The sequence below is a fragment of the Xyrauchen texanus genome, chromosome 6, assembly GCF_025860055.1.
Source record: "Xyrauchen texanus isolate HMW12.3.18 chromosome 6, RBS_HiC_50CHRs, whole genome shotgun sequence".
Taxonomy (NCBI): Eukaryota; Metazoa; Chordata; class Actinopteri; order Cypriniformes; family Catostomidae; genus Xyrauchen; species Xyrauchen texanus.
Genome location: NC_068281.1, coordinates 50,773,056 through 50,784,469, shown reverse-complemented (window position 1 = coordinate 50,784,469; position 11,414 = coordinate 50,773,056). Strand labels below are relative to the sequence as shown.

General features: G+C 38.5%; 1 long non-coding RNA gene across 1 annotated transcript in view; it reads right to left on the bottom strand.

Annotated features, from left to right (window-relative positions):
* Positions 1 to 5,600: 5,600 nt before the first annotated feature.
* Positions 5,601 to 11,414, bottom strand: part of LOC127644869 (uncharacterized) — a 31,251-nt gene continuing 25,437 nt past the window's right edge. Inside the window, exons 2-3 of the long non-coding RNA XR_007970736.1 lie at positions 6,435 to 6,483; positions 5,601 to 5,957 (exon numbers count right to left, since the gene is read on the bottom strand). This is a non-coding gene — a long non-coding RNA (uncharacterized LOC127644869). The remainder of the gene's footprint in view (positions 5,958 to 6,434; positions 6,484 to 11,414) is intronic.

Genomic DNA, 11,414 nt, shown 5'->3' with positions numbered 1-11,414 from the left:
GAGAGTGAGGTCAGTGGCAGAGCGCAGTTCCTGCAGCACATCGGGTTCGGGACTACCCAGGTGCCTTGGCTTGGTGGACCTGCTGGAGACCATGCAGGGCAGAGGCAGTGGTGCTATAGGCTTTCAAAGTCAGCTATGACATCATTCTACAGGCCTTGGAGGTGGAGTACCGGGCGATCCCGCCAGATGGCTTTGTTCTCGGGGCACAGGTGGATCGCAACCGCTCTGTCCACCTAGGGGGGGGACCCCTGTGTACACTTGGGCTGCTCCACCGTTGAGGGTAGTGAGAGCGGACGAGTGAGGAGGTCGGTTCCGGGCAGTAAAAGGTGCCCTCCACTACCTCATCAGCTCGTCATGCACCTCTGGGAAGAAAGGTACCGGAGGGGGGCGTGGCTGGGAGCGGTACCCTGACCCGAGGTACCAATCATCGACCCGTGAAGGCTGTGGGGAGGACGGAGGGTTCCAGTCCAAGCCCACGCTCACGGCAGCCTGGGCAATCATGTCGGCCATCTGCGCGTCGGCCTCAGACTGGGCGGGCTGACCCTAAGGTGGCAGCCCAGTCGAGTCCTCTGCGTCAGATGCCTGAACGCTCTCCGATGCAGAGGCGACGTCATCATCTAATTCTGGGGGCCTGAGCCTGCTGCCATCCCCAAGTCACATCCATCACCAGCCGGGTCTTCCTCAATCCCGTGGGAAAAGGAGCGATGCGGGGGGTGGCTGAAGTGGCGTTCACTTTAAGGAATGAAAGCCGCGAATGCTGCCATGGTCATGTTCTCGCAGTGAGTACATGAACCACCCACAAACGCTGCCTCAGCGTGATCGCTGCCCAGGCACACGAGGCAGCGTCTATGACCATCAGTCTTGGAGAGATATCGACCGCATCCAGGAACTACACAGAGGCTGAAAGGCATGTTTAAAAAGACGCATCCTGAAAAGGACGTTCAACGCCTGCTGTGTATTGCTCTTTTGTGAGTGAAAATCAAATTATTTTAGAGAAATCAAACTCTTTTAGGAGGGGAAAACACTCTTATAGACAGAAGCACTGTCGTAGCACCCAGGGGCGTGGACTGCACAGCGTGCAGAGAGAGAGAACACCACTGGAAATGCGCCGTAGGATCCAACAGCAGTGCTCTTGCCAACAGAGGTGAGTGAAATAGTGGTGATACTTCAGCTGATATACACACGCCCGCTTCCCTTTATACCCGTATGTCTGGGGGTGGGCCATGCAAATTCAGTCTGCCAATTTCTCATTGGCCTTTTCTCAAGTTCAGAGGTACGCGAGGCTCCCAAGGAAGACCCCTTGTGTCACTACATTCGACACATCGTCGAGTGAGTGACAGAAGGGGAACATAGGCTTCATTTTACCACAGAGCTCAGCAGATGTTTTACAGTACACATAATCAACCAATTTAAATCAATAGTTTTTCCATGTCTTTTTCCATGTGTTTTAATTAATTATTTTGTTCACAATGCTTCATGGGATTCTCGTTCACTCCCTCATGAAAGACTGTAATTGCACAGCCTTGTATCTTTTGTCTTTTTGTCCAATTTGTAAATCCTTTTTTTCTCCCTTCAAAGTTCAAATCTAAGTTTGTAATGTTGTGATTCACTTCGGAGCTGGTTGATTTGGTTCATGGCTTACAACTCTTTTAAGAAAGAACTTGATGAAATCCCTATGAAAGAAAGGAAAAGGAAAAACACTTGTGGACGGGCACTATTGCGCTCTAATTGTAAAATAATCTGATATGTACAAATAGAGAAAAGGCACCGACTCGATTATGTCATTCAGAGTGCATCATGGGAGTGGTTGGTCAGACTGAGGCTCATTTAATGGACTTTGTTGGCCTTGAATTCAACTATCAAACATGATTTTTAAACAAAGTTGAAATAACGCAGACTGGCGGCTTCAACAGAAGCATATACCATCGATAAACAAACTCGTAGCTCGAGTAGGTCTGTCTTGAAATGTTATAGTTTAAAATCAAATAGTCTATGGATAAATGAATGGGATTTTTACTTCCGGAACCAGACTGCTCTATTGACTTAACCTGGCCCATCCAATCAGATTTCAGCATCATAACTATCAGTTTTATAATATATCTTTGGCCACACATTGATATGTTTCCCTCCTCCTCTGACTGTCTGGCCTGAGAATTGAGCTTTTCTCTGGATTTTTTTTGGAAGTCCTCTAAACGCCCCTGCGTCTCTCAGCATCAGCCTCCGCACCCTGAGCTCAGGGCCCTTTGAAGCCCTTCCCGCCATAAACGATCAACTCTGATGCACAGGAAATGAAATGAAAAAAAGAGAGACATGCGGTCATATTCGTGGCTCAATATTGACTTTAGACACTTGTAAATAGTGGCAGTTAAAACCTCTGCTTGACTCCTAGCTTTCACTTTGGTGTTCACTTGAATCAATATGATACTGACTGACGGAGAAGATTGGATGCAACTTTTATTTTTCAGGAAATGCATTTTGTCAAGGACAAAATAAAAAAAAAAGAGACATGGTTAATTCCTGTAATCTTTAAGACCCTGGTACATGTTATGGTATTAATTAAATTAAATGCCAGTTTTGTGCCAATAGTTAATGTGAAAAGCGCAACATGCCCACTCTGCTTAAATTATGTTAAAAAGGACAAAATCATCAGTATCATTTCAGAGCAGTGTTAAATTGTGAATGCTAGATGCCATTAACAGAACATGTGGTGGTTATTTTCACAGTAAAGAGGTCAAATTATCTTTGTATATGTGATAATAAGTGTGTATGTGAATGTGACACACACTTCCATTGACTCTTGCACACGTAAACGTATCTGTCTTTCGTCGAGACCTGCTCTTGTCCTTTCTCAGAGTGACACTTTATAATCAGTGTTTGCCACAGGCAGCTTTCAGATGTATCGTGGCAGCTTGTATCCAGAGAAAGAAGCTCAGCGGAGTGTGAATAGCACCCTGAGAGCATATTTCAGCCAAATGCCAGCGTGTCTGGGCACACAGTAAACTTCAGCCGCTATGAATGACTGCAACTTTTCAAATCACCTGAGCATTACTGAACTGATGTGAGGTCACACAGATATGACATCACAGCCCGTGTGTTTTCACGCAGCTATTTGACACAACAAGTTATTATGTGAGGTCCAAAAAAGAACAGACAAAATGCCTTGCTGTTTTGGATTCTTCTGGGACACAGCTGTTGTTAAATGTGCTGTCTGTCAAATTGAATCAACATTGCAAACATAACCCATTTGAAAATGCAGAAAAGCAACCCAGCTAATACATAACAAGCATTTGAGACGTCACAGAGGTACATTCTCATGGCACACATTGTTTAAATTGAGAGCTAATAGAACTGGTTCTCCTGAGATGATCAGAAACGTTGTAAATGTGTTTGAAACCAACATTAACAATGCTAGCATGTGCACTTGCATGTAGCATGTAAGAAGTAAAGGTGGTTGTTTAACTCTAGAATGCTTTTCCTCAACATCTCTCACGCATTTGATTTTCACTCACCCTGTATTGACAAAAATGCCACCACTCCGGCCTGGCTGATGTCGCACAATTTTCCTGTGGCTAAATCCATCGGCCCTGCTTAATGTCAACATGTGGCATGGCTAAAAGCCCACAGAGCTCTGGACATAACAGTGTGTTCTCAAAATCCCCTTCTCTGAGAGGAACCTGGGACACAAACCCAGAAGAATCTAGAAAAGGTTAAAAAGATTAGCAACTAAAACAGTGGACTGCTATGACACGCTGTGCTGGGAGGCTTGTAACAGATTGAGGCAGTTAGTCGCTAACCTTAAACTATCGCTGCGCTGCACAAAAACACCTGCTAGAGGCCCTGTAGCTTAATAATCTGTCTCAGCTGTACGCTCCACTTTTATGTCACTGGGTTCACTATGTTCTCATCAAAGACGTATTTGTGTCTGATTTGCGGCTTCATCAGCCACTAGTAAGCCATACGAACAGGGTTTTCTCATCGCAGCTCTTATGCCGTTGCTCTCTACTGTATTGTTTATGAATGAAATGAGGATATGTTTCAACAGGCTGCAGTTACCAGTCTGAGGCAGAGGTCAGGCTCCTGCGAGGAGAGACAGACAGCGAGAGATAGAGAGAGAGACAGTCACAAGAGTGAAAGACAGATGAGAATTACAGTGTGATTTCATACAGCTTTGGGTTTCTGGACAAGATGAATGATGTGTAAGTGGAGATACACATTACTAAACTAAACTACAATAACATCATTTGTGCACTTTTAATCCATCAGAAATCAAAATAATTATAAATAATCTTAAATATAAAAACAAATAATAAAGTATTCATAAAAAAATCTGTCTGGATATTAACATGTATATTTTAGTACATTTCTATATAAATGTATAATACATTTATTTGTGTTATATGTTGTTTTTATAACAAATTTAATGTAGATGTAAATAAATATTTAATACAGTATTTTATTTTATATTCATTTGTATGTGCTGTACATTTAAATATACAATACACGATTAAACATAATTATAATACAAATGTGTAATTTTGAAAATTGTATATAAAGTATAATGTGTATTGAATGTTATTTTATATTTACTTTTTATTTTAATATATCATGTATATATAAATGTAGAAACAATAAATAAAATAACAATGACTAAATAGATAATAAAAACCAATTATTATGTATATTTTTATGTATTTCTATATTTTGATCATTCATATTTGCTATATTTAATTATGTGTATAATTTAGATGTAAATAAACAATTAAAATGATATTTTATATTAATATGTGCTATAGGTTTTACTGTAAAATACAATAAATAATAATTTAAATTGATATGGTTTAAATATATATATCAATAAAATATTAAATACTTTATATTCATATTTACTACATATTTTAATATAAAATGTATTTATAAATGTAAAAACAAATATAATAGATCAATAATAAAAAATAAAATTATTATGTATATTTTATAAATTCTTCTATTAAATTAGTTATATTTTATTACTTGAATAAATGAATATTTAAATTGTATTTCTATATATATTTATACTGCATGAGCTAAAATACAAGATTACATTTATAAATAATAATTTCAAATTATAATTTTGATATGTTGAATTCATATTCATATTTAATATATTTTAATATAAAATTACATTATGTATGAATGTTGAAATAAATAATAATAAATCAATAATAATAACATTTCTTACATGTATTTTATACATTTCTATATGAATATATGATCAAATTCACATTTGTTATATATTTATTTGATCATGTACTGTATATAATTTAGATATAAATTAATATATTTAAAATCATATTTTATATGTGCTTTAGATTTTAATATACAGTGGTGGCCAAAAATATTGTCACCCTTGGTAAATATGAGCAAAAAAGGCTGTGAAAACAAATCTGCATCGTTTATCCTTTTGAATTTTCATTGACAACAAATCACAAAAATCTCACCTTTTATTGAAGTAGAACAATTGAAACGGGAAATATCTCATTAAAAAAATCCTTTTTCACCAAAAAGCATTGGCAATAATTATTGGCACCATTTTGATTATTCAATACTTTTTGTAACCTCCCTTTCCCAAGATAACAGCTCTGAGTCTTCTCCTATAATGCCTGATGAGGTTGGAGAACACATGAAGGGATCTGAGATCATTCCTCCATACAGAATCTCTCCAGATCCTTCAAATTCAGAGGTCCATGCGGGTGAACTCCTCTTCAGTTCAGCCCACAGGTGTTCTATGGGGTTCAGGTCAGGGGACTGGGATGGCCATGGCAGAACCTTGATTTTGTGGTCAGTGAACCATTTTTTTGTGTTGATTTTGATGTTTGTTTTCGATCATTGTCCTGCTGGAAGATCCAACCAGGGCCCATTGTAAGCTTTCTGGCAGAGGCATTCAGGTTTTCATTTTTTATCTGATGGTATACACTCACCTAAAGGATTATTAGGAACACCTGTTCAATTTCTCATGGTAAATTTATTGGTAAAATATATGTATGTAGAAACAATAATAATAAATCAACTATAAAAAACATTTCTTTTGTATATTTTTATGCATTTCAATATAAATGTATAATTGTTATACATTTATGTAACTGTGTACATAATTTAGAATTAAACAAATACATATTTAAAATAATATGTTTATTTATTTAGATTTAAATGAGTTATATTTTAATATAAAATAAATGTAAATGTATTAGATTAATAAAAGTAAATCTATAAATAAAATTTAATTGCTTTGCAGGTGTGTTGTTCCTATCATTATGTGTCACTTTTAGCGATATCAGTGTCCTAGAAGACGAATAAAAGAAAATATGGCCATCACATTGAGATCACACTACCAACTATACTTTACAATTCAACAGTCGCCATCCCAGTTGCTAAAAACAAACATCAGACAAACTTACCTCAAGCAACCTGAGGTAATGTCACACAAACGTCATGACTGCTCCAGAGCTGCAGGGGGCATCAGAGAGTCTTATGTTATTGTTTTGGTTGGTTAGAAAAAAGAGATCCAGCAAAACATAAACCAAAATTACTTTGTAAACATTTAAGTTTTTGTTGGAAATGCAGTGTAAAAATGTTGTGCAGGTTTGCTCTGCATGTTCTGCTGCAGAAGATTTGTAAAGTGTGAGTGCATAGGCCTTTTCTAGTACACAGATTCTGATTTGGGTTAAAATGACAATGACGATAACAAAGAAAATATCACTGCAATGGCTGAAAATGTATATAAGAACACAGAATAATTTCCTCGTTCTCAAAAACACGAGTGCACATACTTCCCTTCAAATGCGCAGTGGGATGTGTTTTTGTAGATCATTTGACAGAGAAATATTTGAGCTGCATGAGTTCTCCTGTGATGTTCTGCCAAGAAGGAATGGGGAACAGTTTAGACCCTCCAAACAACTCGCTGTTCCCAGAATTGAGCAGGCCCCTGATGCCTACCGCTACTCCTGCTCGAAACAGCCAGGAGGAGGCCACTGCTGTTTGGACAAATATCAGCCATACTCTTGGTACAGCTGCTGCGACAAGACATCTCCGTTAGAGGGCTTCCGTTGGTTAGGCGTTGAGACTGTGTACTGTGGTTACAATTTGACATGTGAAGAGTGTGTACAGGCACTTACACCACATTTGAGAACTTGAAAATCCCTGTTTCACAAGTATAGACACAAGACATAAACAATGTGTGTGTTAACATGATTTTACTGTGAGAAAATCACTTACTAACTGCATCTGTGGAAAGATTTTACAACTTCATTGCCATGATAATGAAAAACTGTTATCCCTTTCTACTGAACTCTGCCCAATTTTTGGTGGTATGAATAATACAGTCTATCGACCTGTGCTTGTTGAGATGATAAATGGGTTAAAAATAAAGGTGCTGTTGTCACAGAGGTTTCACTAGTGGCCTCATTCTCCATTAATTACAGTTGTTTTGTCAGGTCAGCATCGCGGCCAGGTAACCCCACATCTACTGCAACAGGCCAAGCTGGTAGGGCTAAGTGCATGAAGTGTCCAACATTTCACACTTTTTTTTTGTCAGTTGTGTATCACTCGGGTCCTCGTAGTAGACTTTTTTGTTACATTTTCAACGTTATCACACTGCTTGCACTACAAAATGGCATAGAATAGTGCAGAAGTATGTAATTAGGGATGCAGCTGAATAATTAGGGTTTTGTTCAAAATCCTTAACTAAAAGTGGTTAAAGCTGCTAAAAGCACAGCCCTTGGAGGTGAAATATAAACAATCCAACCCTATCTCATGAGAATTTTTCACAAAAGTAGGAGTTTAATAAATGTCACGTTTGTTCCTTGTGAATCCAAAAGTATGTTTTTTGAAACTGTAACCCCTAACCCAAACCTCATCCCTAACCATAGACCTCTATGTCACTGTTTATTGACCAATAACCAAACATTTATGACACTGATTGCTGATCAACTGTTGATGAATTTCTGCTCACATTCAAAAAAAATGTTGTGTGTTTATATTGTAATATGTTGTAGATGATTGTAAGAGTGTCTATTTTGTTTCCCTTATGTGTTTGTTTGAGCAGCTGGGAGCACAGACATTTTAAAATAAGAAAACCGGGTGTATTTGGTCTTGTAAAAGTCCTGCATTATGCACCAAATCTTCATTTTCTTTCTGGTTGTTATAGGGATTTTGGTTGTACAATAAACAGCATCTGGGATTTCATTCACTTTGGACTCTTGTAGCCTCTACATCTATGTCCGTCACAATAATGAAAGACTAAGAACATTTTTGGTCTTTTTCCCCCTACCTAAGTTATCTGTATTGCCAAATCCAATATCGGTCAACCTCTAGATGCAAGCCACATATATGGACTACAATATCATTAAGACTTGAGCGTGGGCTCTTTTGACATGGACCAGTAAGCAACCACCAAGCAGGGACCTAGCAACAATCCAGAACATCTTAGCAACCACATAGCAATAGTCTGGAAACCACCCCCAACACCTTAGCATCATGGTGGCAACCTAGTTTTGCATGGACAAGCACCACTTACACACACACACACACACACACACACACACACACACACAAAGCTAGTAATGTATTACTTTTTATTTCTAATATATATGTAAATATAAACCATTATTTATAAATCCATATTTAATAATAAGCTTACAGCATTCAAACTCCTTTCAGTTATAGACTGTTTGTGAAATGGCAATGGACGTTTTATGCCTAATTTGCTATGTATCCTATTTACACAAGCAGCCTATGATTCATTACTACTATCTGTTACTTTGATTAACAAAACCAAATTTTTGGGGGGCAGCAGAAGTAACTGTGTTTTTATCATTAGATTCATCAAATCATCTGGCGTGGCGAACAACACATATTCTCTTTGTTCCACATTTTGCCCTACTTTTCTTTAGGAAATAATATTGCATCAAGGTAGCTTACTAGAGACCTTTAAACCTTGTATCCTCTCTGTCTCTCTCCCTCCTGTCCATGTGGCCCGTTCCTCACCCTGGTTCTGCCTCACTGCCTGCCCAGAATGTGTGATGCATGCTGGGTCATCCCCTGGGCAGTCAGGGGGCCATGTGTCTGCTCAAATGCCTACTGAGACAGTCCTTATATGGCTGCCCTGAACTCCTCTCACCTCTGCATCACTTGTGTACCATCACCATGAATCACCACCTGTCACCAACAGCATCATAAATGCTTACTAGTTTGCAAACATCTACATAATTTTTTAGGAAAACCACAACATTTTTCCCCTCTAAAATGGCTTGCAGAGTTCAATGGCAGTTTGGAGTGGGATTATCTGTTTAAACTTATCTCAGAGTGAAATTGGAAACAGCATATAGAAACACTGCCCCCAGTGGCCAAAGTGGAAGTGTTGTTGGGCGTACTGGCGCCAAAAGCGAGTTGTGAAGCATGTTGTTTTCAGCTGTACAGGCTGTAGTCTAGTGAAAAGGAATGCATATTTTATAAACTCAACCCTCCAACCCAAACCCCAAACCTAAACCTGACCATCGTGGAGTAAAAATGTTATGTTAGTGGTAAAAATGCAATCTCTGAATCGTGCTCATCACCGATTATACAAATGCACTTATTTCTTGGATTCATCATGGGATCCGAACAGGGTCACCTATGCTGCTGATGCAATATGCTTCTGGTCGCACCACAAGGGAAGGTAAACTTTTTGGACCCAATGCAAAAATGTCTGATGGGAAATGGCACTTGAGTCTGCATAATGTGGCTGATCCTAGGGTACCAGAACTCTCGGAAACAACATGACAACTTCCCTTGTTATCATGTTGATCTGTTTGCCAAACTAAGGGTATATGGGGACAATAAGAGTGCATGAAACCTGTTTTTAAAAGTAAGTATTGTTGCAATTCAGTTGGTCTCCCAGCCTGGCCAAACTGGTGTTTCAGCTGTTTTAGCTGGTTGACCAGCTGGTCTCACAGCTGACAAGTGCCAGAATCCCTATGAAAACAACAAAACAGGCTAGCCTCTCCAGGCTGGGAGACCAGAATAGACTAACAAGCCATCTTGGACTTGTTTGAGATGTTATTTCCATTTCAGTTAATCTGTCATACATCATCTGGAATCCTTCTCTTGTTCCCGGTTTCATGCTGAATAAAATGTTTCACTGGATGATACTTTATTGATGACCATATAGGAGGCTGGACAAGTCTTAAACTTTGCCAAGCATCATTTATTTTCATCTTTCCACTGCCTCTCATTACACTTTATATCTGCACCATGGACTTGGGCAATATAGTCCACTGCGGATGTTTCCTTAAAACTATGGCTTGTATGGCTTGTGTCCCTCTTGCAAAGTAAGTCCATGGGATTTTTGCATTGTCCGCTAGATGAAAATAATAAGTCCAATAGCTTAGAAATGTAACAGTGCACACCTTTCCTCAACAGTCCTGAAAATTTGAGGTATCATTAATTTCTGTAGCACAAAAAGTGCAAAAAGGGTTAGGTCTTAAGTTGGGTGCCAAATAATGCACTAAATGCTAGGCAATTAGATTACTCACTACATGCACTTGTCTATCTAGTGGATGAATTTTCAAAGTGTAGTATTGTCTCAAATGGAACACTGACATTTTTCTTTACTACACAGAAGCGTTTGACATCTTTCAGCTGATGAAAATGAAATATAAAATGCTCATAATGTGTTGCCGCTAGCTTTAGCATGTTAGCCCGACCTCATTCCAACACTTTCATATCTTGAAAAAAGTACATATTCACTCAGTGAGGTGTGACAAAGCATTCAAATAATTTTCAAGGTGCCATTTTAATAGATGTTTCGCTAGTTGCCACATTCTCCATTAATTACAGTTGTTTTGTCAGGTCATCATCACGGACAGATAACCCAACCCCTACCGCTATGCAGTTCAAGCTGGTAGCGCTAAGTGCATGAAGTGTCCAGCATTCCACACTATATATTTTTTTGTCAGTTGAAGAAGTTCTTAATTTGGGTCCTCGTAGTAGACCTTTTATTGCATTTTCATTGTAATCATACCTCTTGCACTACAAAATGGCATAGAATAGTGCAGAAGTTTGCAAATTAAAAATCCTGCAGCCTAGCTACTCTTTTGAAAAAGTATTGAGCTACACTACAAGTTACTAACAAAATGTAGCTAACTACAATGAAGCTATTTTAAGAAAATATTTTTAGATGTATTGTAATCAAAACTATCCAAAGATATTATTTAGTTCTGCAGTAAGTTCTGGGAAAGTCCCTCTAAGGCTGCCTCAATTAAATAAAAAAATTATTTATGTGGTCTAGTTCATTTACTGAATGACTATAATGAATCATAGTTTTATATACGTATATGTGACAGGGCAGAGGGTGGGGCTGGGTCGTGATTATACACATCCGGTTCCTTATCTGGCTAATT